Genomic DNA, 10,000 nt, shown 5'->3' with positions numbered 1-10,000 from the left:
TCGCCCCTCGCACCACGCTCGCAGGTCCGGGTTGGAATCCTGGGTGACGAGCACCGCAGGGCGGCAGAGCCATCGCACTTAGCCGGGTGGCAGAGGAGGACCAGACTATTCACATATAGCGGCCCAACGACTCCCAGAGCCGGTCGTGCGGCGCGCGAGGTCTGCTCTCTTCACAAGAGGCTTTATTAGGGAGTGCTAAGGCAAGGTTCTGTGCCCTCCACCCTCATCGCAACACCCATGGGAGCCTCCGGTCGTCAATAGACCGCCGCACCGGCCTCTGACTGACTCTCAGAATGGACGGAAAGAGCCGGGTAAGCCTTTCAAAAGATTCGACCACGTGCCGAAAACTTTAGACTTCCGTGAGCTCTCCGGCTTGCACCGAGACCCGAAGTCGACGTGCTAAGCACCACGGGACCCCTTTCGCCTGCAGGTCCCGAGCCGCCTTTATTTGCTGTTACGAGCATCGTGTGCCCCATACCTGCGTGACAAGCACCGCAGGGCGGCAGAGCCATCGCACTTAGCCGGGTGGCAGAGGAGGACCAGACTATTCACAGATAGCGGCCCAACGACTCCCAGAGCCGGTCGTGCGGCGCGCGAGGTCTGCTCTCTTCACAAGAGGCTTTATTAGGGAGTGCTAAGGCAAGGTTCTGTGCCCTCCACCCTCATCGCAACACCCATGGGAGCCTCCGGTCGTCAATAGACCGCCGCACCGGCCTCTGACTGACTCTCAGAATGGACGGAAAGAGCCGGGTAAGCCTTTCAAAAGATTCGACCACGTGCCGAAAACTTTAGACTTCCGTGAGCTCTCCGGCTTGCACCGAGACCCGAAGTCGACGTGCTAAGCACCACGGGACCCCTTTCGCCTGCAGGTCCCGAGCCGCCTTTATTTGCTGTTACGAGCATCGTGTGCCCCATACCTGCGTGACAAGCACCGCAGGGCGGCAGAGCCATCGCACTTGGCCGGGTGGCAGAGGAGGACCCGACTATTCACAGATAGCGGCCCAACGACTCCCAGAGCCGGTCGTGCGGTGCGCGAGGTCTGCTCTCTTCACAAGAGGCTTTATTAGGGAGTGCTAAGGCAAGGTTCTGTGCCCTCCACCCTCATCGCAACACCCATGGGAGCCTCCGGTCGTCAATAGACCGCCGCACCGGCCTCTGACTGACTCTCAGAATGGACGGAAAGAGCCGGGTAAGCCTTTCAAAAGATTCGACCACGTGCCGAAAACTTTAGACTTCCGTGAGCTCTCCGGCTTGCACCGAGACCCGAAGTCGACGTGCGAAGCACCACGGGACCCCTTTCGCCTGCAGGTCCCGAGCCGCCTTTATTTGCTGTTACGAGCATCGTGTGCCCCATACCTGCGTGACGAGCACCGCAGGGCGGCAGAGCCATCGCACTTGGCCGGGTGGCAGAGGAGGACCAGACTATTCACAGATAGCGGCCCAACGACTCCCAGAGCCGGTCGTGCGGCGCGCGAGGTCTGCTCTCTTCACAAGAGGCTTTATTAGGGAGTGCTAAGGCAAGGTTCTGTGCCCTCCACCCTCATCGCAACACCCATGGGAGCCTCCGGTCGTCAATAGACCGCCGCACCGGCCTCTGACTGACTCTCAGAATGGACGGAAAGAGCCGGGTAAGCCTTTCAAAAGATTCGACCACGTGCCGAAAACTTTAGACTTCCGTGAGCTCTCCGGCTTGCACCGAGACCCGAAGTCGACGTGCTAAGCACCACGGGACCCCTTTCGCCTGCAGGTCCCGAGCCGCCTTTATTTGCTGTTACGAGCATCGTGTGCCCCATACCTGCGTGACGAGCACCGCAGGGCGGCAGAGCCATCGCACTTGGCCGGGTGGCAGAGGAGGACCAGACTATTCACAGATAGCGGCCCAACGACTCCCAGAGCCGGTCGTGCGGCGCGCGAGGTCTGCTGTCATCACAAGAGGCTTTAGGGAGTGCTCAGGCAAGGGTCAGCCCGCAGCCTTCCTGGCAACACCCAGGGGAACCAGGCCACTCGCGTCTCTCGCCTTCATTTTCGACACGAGCGCCTGCGGAGGGCCACCACCCCCTCCGATTGTCAAGAGACCTCCGCACCGGCCTCTGACTTACTCTCAGAATGGACGGAAAGAGCCGGGTAAGCCTTTGAAAAGATTCGACCACGTGCCGAAAACTTTAGACTTCCGTGAGCTCTCCGGCTTGCACCGAGACCCGAAGTCGACGTGCTTAGCACCACGGGACCCCTTTCGCCTGCAGGTCCCGAGCCGCCTTTTATTTTTGTTACGAGTATCGTGTTCCCCAAACCTGGGTGACGAGCACCGCAGGGCGGCAGAGCCATCGCGCTTGTCCGGGTGGCAGAGGAGGACCAGACTATTCACAAATAGCGGCCCAACGACTCCCAGAGCCGGTCGTGCGGCAGGCGAGGTCTGCTCTCATCACAAGAGGCTTTAGGGAGTGCTCAGGCAACGGTCAGCCCGCAGCCTTCTTGGCAACACCCAAGGGAACCAGGCCACTCGCGTCTCTCGCCTTCATTTTGGACACGAGCGCCTGTGGAGGGACGGCCGGAGTCAACGTGGGGTTTGCCCGCCCTCCAATAGTGTCAAAAGACCGCCGCACAAGTCTCTGACTGACTCTTAGAACAGACAGAAAGAGTTTGTCAAATCTGTCAAAAAATTGACAAAGTGTCAAAAATTCGACTTCCAAGAGCTCTCCGGCATGCACTCATACCTGTCATTAAAGTGCTATGCCCGTGGAACCGTTTTTCGGATGCCTTTCAGAACGGTCCCGCGCCGCCATTTTGTTCTAAAAATCGTGTTCCCATATATCTCCGGGTACCCCGCCAACCTCACTGCGGAAAAACTACAAGTGGCACTGAATGGGTCTGAATTCCAAATTTGACTGCATCGGTCTGGAACTCGGTCCGGTCAAAACCGTTTGGATTTTTCTCGGTCCGGACTTCCGCGACAGACAAAGTTAAAGTTTTCGGGCTGCAGGCACAAAACGACAGCTGGCCATTTGCCGGGCTCAATTCACCCAATTCCTCCGGCACTTCGGAGCACATGTTCGGTGTAAGTTTGCGAATCTTTCCCGATGCTGCAGCATTTTCCTCCGCTGACACTTAGAATATTTTTCACACTTTGCTGAAAATTTTTCTAAGTGTTTTTTTCCAAGTTTTCCTGGTTACTGATTTCTTCTTTTTAAACATTTTTCTAAGTTTTTCTGGTTACTGATTTCTTCTTTTTAAACATTTTTCGCAGTTTGTCTGGTTACTGATTTCTTCTTTTTAAACATTTTTCGCCGTTTTTCTGGTTACTGATTTCTTCTTTTTAAACATTTTTCGCCGTTTTTCTGGTTACTGATTTCTTCTTTTTAAACATTTTTCTAAGTTTTTCTGGTTACTCATTTCTTCTTTTTAAACATTTTTCTAAGTTTTTCTGGTTACTGATTTCTTCTTTTTAAACATTTTTCTAAGTTTTTCTGGTTACTCATTTCTTCTTTTTAAACATTTTTCTAAGTTTTTCTGGTTACTCACTTCTTCTTTTTAAACATTTTTCTAAGTTTTTCTGGTTACTGATTTCTTCTTTTTAAACATTTTTCGCCGTTTTTCTGGTTACTGATTTCTTCTTTTTAAACATTTTTCTAAGTTTTTCTGGTTACTCATTTCTTCTTTTTAAACATTTTTCGCCGTTTTTCTGGTTACTGATTTCTTCTTTTTAAACATTTTTCTAAGTTTTTCTGGTTACTGATTTCTTCTTTTTAAACATTTTTCTAAGTTTTCCTGGTTACTCATTTCTTCTTTTTAAACATTTTTCTAAGTTTTCCTGGTTACTCATTTCTTCTTTTTAAACATTTTTCTAAGTTTTCCTGGTTACTGATTTCTTCTTTTTAAACATTTTTCGCAGTTTTTCTGGTTACTGATTTCTTCTTTTTAAACATTTTTCTAAGTTTTTCTGGTTACTGATTTCTTCTTTTTAAACATTTTTCTAAGTTTTTCTGGTTACTCACTTCTTCTTTTTAAACATTTTTCTAAGTTTTTCTGGTTACTCACTTCTTCTTTTGAAACATTTTTCTAAGTTTTTCTGGTTACTGATTTCTTCTTTTTAAACATTTTTCTAAGTTTTTCTGGTTACTGATTTCTTCTTTTTAAACATTTTTCGCAGTTTGTCTGGTTACTGATTTCTTCTTTTTAAACATTTTTCTAAGTTTTTCTGGTTACTCACTTCTTCTTTTGAAACATTTTTCTAAGTTTTTCTGGTTACTGATTTCTTCTTTTTAAACATTTTTCTAAGTTTTTCTGGTTACTGATTTCTTCTTTTTAAACATTTTTCGCAGTTTTTCTGGTTACTGATTTCTTCTTTTTAAACATTTTTCGCCGTTTTTCTGGTTACTGATTTCTTCTTTTTAAACATTTTTCTAAGTTTTTCTGGTTACTCACTTCTTCTTTTTAAACATTTTTCTAAGTTTTCCTGGTTACTGATTTCTTCTTTTTAAACATTTTTCGCAGTTTGTCTGGTTACTGATTTCTTCTTTTTAAACATTTTTCGCAGTTTTTCTGGTTACTGATTTCTTCTTTTTAAACATTTTTCTAAGTTTTTCTGGTTACTCACTTCTTCTTTTTAAACATTTTTCTAAGTTTTCCTGGTTACTGATTTCTTCTTTTTAAACATTTTTCGCAGTTTGTCTGGTTACTGATTTCTTCTTTTTAAACATTTTTCGCAGTTTTTCTGGTTACTGATTTCTTCTTTTTAAACATTTTTCTAAGTTTTTCTGGTTACTCACTTCTTCTTTTATAACATTTTTCTAAGTTTTCCTGGTTACTGATTTCTTCTTTTTAAACATTTTTCTAAGTTTTCCTGGTTACTGATTTCTTCTTTTTAAACATTTTTCTAAGTTTTCCTGGTTACTGATTTCTTCTTTTTAAACATTTTTCTAAGTTTTTCTGGTTACTCATTTCTTCTTTTTAAACATTTTTCGCAGTTTTTCTGGTTACTGATTTCTTCTTTTTAAACATTTTCCTAAGTTTTCCTGGTTACTGATTTCTTCTTTTTAAACATTTTTCTAAGTTTTCCTGGTTACTCATTTCTTCTTTTTGATCATTTTTCTAAGTTTTCCTGGTTACTGATTTCTTCGTTTTGAACATTTTTCTAAGTTTTCCTGGTTACTCACTTCTTCTTTTCAAACATTTTTCATCGTTTTTCTGTTTACTCATTTAGCACTTTCAGGCACTTTCCCATCATTTCCTCGTTCCCGATTTCACCCTTTAAAACGCTTTCGGGCATTTCCCTAAGTTTTGCGGTTCACTCGTTTGGGACTCACTGACACCTTCTCTAGCTTCCCTGCTCACTTTTTTCGTACTGTTGAGAAAATTCGAACCCTTTCCTTAACTATGCCGGTTACTGACTTCACCGCTTCAGACCCTTGTCCCCGTAATGAAAGATACCATTTCCCACCGTGGGAAATGCACGAAAATCGGACTGAACACGGGGGAGGCTCCCCCCTCGAAGGCGAGACCGTCGGCAGAACCGCCGGGTCAAACCCGGCTGAGCTACCCGGCTTACAAGTCTCAAAGTCGGTATGAGCAGTCACGTCCACCCCCATTCCCTTTTGGACCACTTCCCACGGTTCCAAATGCATGAAAATCGGCCTGTACACGGGGGAGGCACCCGCCTCGAAGACGAGACCGTCGGCAGAACCGCCGGGTCAAACCCGGCTGAGCTACCCGGCTCGGAAGCGCCAAAGTCGGGTTGAGCAGTCACATTCACTCCCATCCCCTTTTGGGCAACTTCCCACGGTTGGAAATGCATGGAAATCGGACTGAACACGGGGGAGGCTCCCCCCTCGAAGGCGAGACCGTCGGCAGAACCGCCGGATCAAACCCGGCTGAGCTACCCGGCTTACAAGTCTCAAAGTCGGTATGAGCAGACACGTCCACCCCCATTCCCTTTTGGACCACTTCCCACGGTTCGAAATGCATGAAAATCGGCCTGTATACGGGGGAGGCACCCGCCTCGAAGACGAGACCGTCGGCAGAACCGCCGGGTCAAACCCGGCTGAGCTACCCGGCTCGGAAGCGCCAAAGTCGGGTTGAGCAGTCACATTCACTCCCATCCCCTTTTGGGCAACTTCCCACGGTTGGAAATGCATGGAAATCGGACTGAACACGGGGGAGGCTCCCCCCTCGAAGGCGAGACCGTCGGCAGAACCGCCGGATCAAACCCGGCTGAGCTACCCGGCTTACAAGTCTCAAAGTCGGTATGAGCAGACACGTCCACCCCCATTCCCTTTTGGACCACTTCCCACGGTTCGAAATGCATGAAAATCGGCCTGTATACGGGGGAGGCACCCGCCTCGAAGACGAGACCGTCGGCAGAACCGCCGGGTCAAACCCGGCCGGGCTACCCGGGTTAGAAGCCCTAGAGTCGGGTTGAGCAGTCACAATCACTCCCATCCCCTTTTGAACCTGTTCCCACCGTTGGAAATGCACGAAAATCGGCCTGTACACGGGGGAGGCTCCCCCCTCGAAGGCGAGACCGTCGGCAGAACCGCCGGGTCAAACCCGGCTGAGCTACCCGGCTTACAAGTCTCGAAGTCGGGTTGAGCAGTCACATTCACTCCCATCGACTTTTGGGCAACTTCCCACCGTTGCAAATGCATGAAAATCGGCCTGTACACGGGGGAGGCACCCGCCTCGAAGTCGAGACCGTCGGCAGAACCGCCGGGTCCAACCCGGCTGAGCTACCCGGCTTACAAGTCTCAAAGCCGGGTTGGGCAGTCACGTTCACCCCCATTCCCTTTTGGATCACTTCCCACGGTTCGAAATGCACGAAAACCGGCCTGTACACGGGGGAGGGTCCGCCCTCGAAGGCGAGACCGTCGGCAGAACCGCCGGGTCAAACCTGGCTGAGCTACCCGGCTTACAAGTCTCAAAGTCGGGTTGAGCAGTCACGTTCACTCCCATCGACTTTTAGACCACTTCCCACGGTTCGAAATGCACGAAAATCGGCCTGTACACGGGGGAGGCACCCGCCTCGAAGACGAGACCGTCGGCAGAACCGCCGGGTCAAACCCGGCCGAGCTACCCGGCTTAAAAGTCTCAAAGTCGGTATGAGCAGTCACATTCACCCCCATTCCCTTTTGGACCACTTCCCACGGTTGGAAATGCATGAAAATCGGCCTGGACACGGGGGAGGCTCCCCCCTCGATGACGAGACCGTCGGCAGAACCGCCGGAACAAACCCGGCTGAGCTACCCGGCTTACAAGTCTCAAAGTCGGTATGAGCAGACACGTCCACCCCCATTCCCTTTTGGACCACTTCCCACCGTTGGAAATGCACGAAAATCGGCCTGTACACGGGGGAGGCACCGGCCTCGAAGACGAGACCGTCGGCAGAACCGCCGGGTCAAACCCGGCTGAGCTACCCGGCTTACAAGTCTCAAAGTCGGGTTGAGCAGTCACATTCACTCCCATCGACTTTTGGGCAACTTCCCACGGTTCGAAATGCACAAGATTCGGCCTGAACACGGGGGACGCTCCCCCCTCGAAGGCGAGACCGTCGGCAGACCCGCCGGGTCAAACCCGGCTGAGCTACCCGGCTCGGAAGCGCCAAAGTCGGTATGAGCAGTCACGTTCACTCCCATCCCCTTTTGGACCGCTTCCCACGGTACGAAATGCATGAAAATCGGCCTGTACACGGGGGAGGCACCCGCCTCGAAGACGAGACCGTCGGCAGAACCGCCGGGTCAAACCCGGCTGAGCTACCCGGCTTACAAGTCTCAAAGTCGGGTTGAGCAGTCACATTCACTCCCATCGACTTTTGGGCAACTTCCCACGGTTCGAAATGCACAAAATTCGGCCTGAACACGGGGGACGCTCCCCCCTCGAAGGCGAGACCGTCGGCAGAACCGCCGGGTCAAACCCGGCTGAGCTACCCGGCTTAAAAGTCTCAAAGTCGGTATGAGCAGTCACATTCACCCCCATTCCCTTTTGGACCACTTCCCACGGTTGGAAATGCATGAAAATCGGCCTGGACACGGGGGAGGCTCCCCCCTCGATGACGAGACCGTCGGCAGAACCGCCGGAACAAACCCGGCTGAGCTACCCGGCTTACAAGTCTCAAAGTCGGTATGAGCAGACACGTCCACCCCCATTCCCTTTTGGACCACTTCCCACCGTTGGAAATGCACGAAAATCGGCCTGTACACGGGGGAGGCACCGGCCTCGAAGACGAGACCGTCGGCAGAACCGCCGGATCAAACCCGGCCGAGCTACCCGGGTTAGAAGCCTCAGAGTCGGGTTGAGCAGTCACGTCCACCCCCATTCCCTTTTGGACCACTTCCCACGGTTCGAAATGCACGAAAATCGGCCTGTACACGGGGGAGGGAGCCGCCTCGAAGACGAGACCGTCGGCAGAACCGCCGGTTCAAACCCGGCTGAGCTACCAGGCTCGGAAGCGCCAAAGTCGGGTTGAGCAGTCACATTCACTCCCATCCCCTTTTGGGCAACTTCCCACCGTTGCAAATGCATGAAAATCGGCCTGTACACGGGGGAGGGAGCCGCCTCGAAGACGAGACCGTCGGCAGAACCGCCGGATCAAACCCGGCTGAGCTACCAGGCTCGGAAGCGCCAAAGTCGGTATGAGCAGTCACATTCACTCCCATCCCCTTTTGGGCCACTTCCCACGGTTCGAAATGCACGAAAATCGGACTGAACACGGGGGAGGCTCCCCCCTCCAAAACGAGACCATCGGCAGAATCGACGGGTCAAACCCGGCCGAGCTACCCGGGTTAGAAGCCTCAAAGTCGGGTTGAGCAGTCACGTCCACCCCCATCCCCTTTTGGACCACTTCCCACGGTTCGAAATGCACGAAAATCGGCCTGTACACGGGGGAGGCACCCGCCTCGAAGACGAGACCGTCGGCAGACCCGCCGGATCAAACCCGGCCGAGCTACACGGCTTACAAGTCTCAATGTCGGTATGAGCAGTCACGTCCACCCCTATTCCCTTTTGGACCACTTCCCACGGTACGAAATGCATGAAAATCGGCCTGTACACGGGGGAGGCACCCGCCTCGAAGACGAGACCGTCGGCAGAACCGCCGGGTCAAACCCGGCTGAGCTACCCGGCTCGGAAGCGCCAAAGTCGGGTTGAGCAGTCACATTCACTCCCATCGACTTTTGGGCAACTTCCCACGGTTCGAAATGCACAAAATTCGGCCTGAACACGGGGGACGCTCCCCCCTCGAAGGCGAGACCGTCGGCAGAACCGCCGGGTCAAACCCGGCTGAGCTACCCGGGTCGGAAGCGCCAAGGTCGGTATGAGCAGTCACATTCACTCCCATCCCCTTTTGGACCGCTTCCCACGGTTTGAAATGCACGAAAATCGGCCTGTACACGGGGGAGGCTCCGCCCTCGAAGGCGAGACCGACGGCAGAACCGCCGGGTCAAACCCGGCCGGGCTACCCGGGTTAGAAGCCTCAGAGTCGGGTTGAGCAGTCACATTCACCCCCATCCCCTTTTGAACCTCTTCCCACCGTTGGAAATGCACGAAAATCGGCCTGTACACGGGGGAGGCGCCCCTCTCGAAGGCGAGACCGACGGCAGAACCGCCGGGTCAAACCCGGCCGAGCTACCCGGGTTAGAAGCCTCAGAGTCGGGTTGAGCAGTCACATTCACCCCCATCCCCTTATGAACCTCTTCCCACCGTTGGAAATGCACGAAAATCGGCCTGTACACGGGGGAGGCCCCCCTCTCGAAGACGAGACCGTCGGCAGACCCGCCGGATCAAACCCGGCCGAGCTACACGGCTTACAAGTCTCGATGTCGGTATGAGCAGTCACGTCCACCCCCATTCCCTTTTGGACCACTTCCCACGGTACGAAATGCATGAAAATCGGCCTGTACACGGGGGAGGCACCCGCCTCGAAGACGAGACCGTCGGCAGAACCGCCGGGTCAAACCCGGCTGAGCTACCCGGCTCGGAAGCGCCAAAGTCGGGTTGAGCAGTCACATTCACT

The sequence above is a fragment of the Chiloscyllium punctatum genome, unplaced genomic scaffold (genome assembly GCF_047496795.1).
Source record: "Chiloscyllium punctatum isolate Juve2018m unplaced genomic scaffold, sChiPun1.3 scaffold_468, whole genome shotgun sequence".
Classification (NCBI taxonomy): domain Eukaryota; kingdom Metazoa; phylum Chordata; class Chondrichthyes; order Orectolobiformes; family Hemiscylliidae; genus Chiloscyllium; species Chiloscyllium punctatum.
This window is presented reverse-complemented; position numbering follows the sequence as displayed.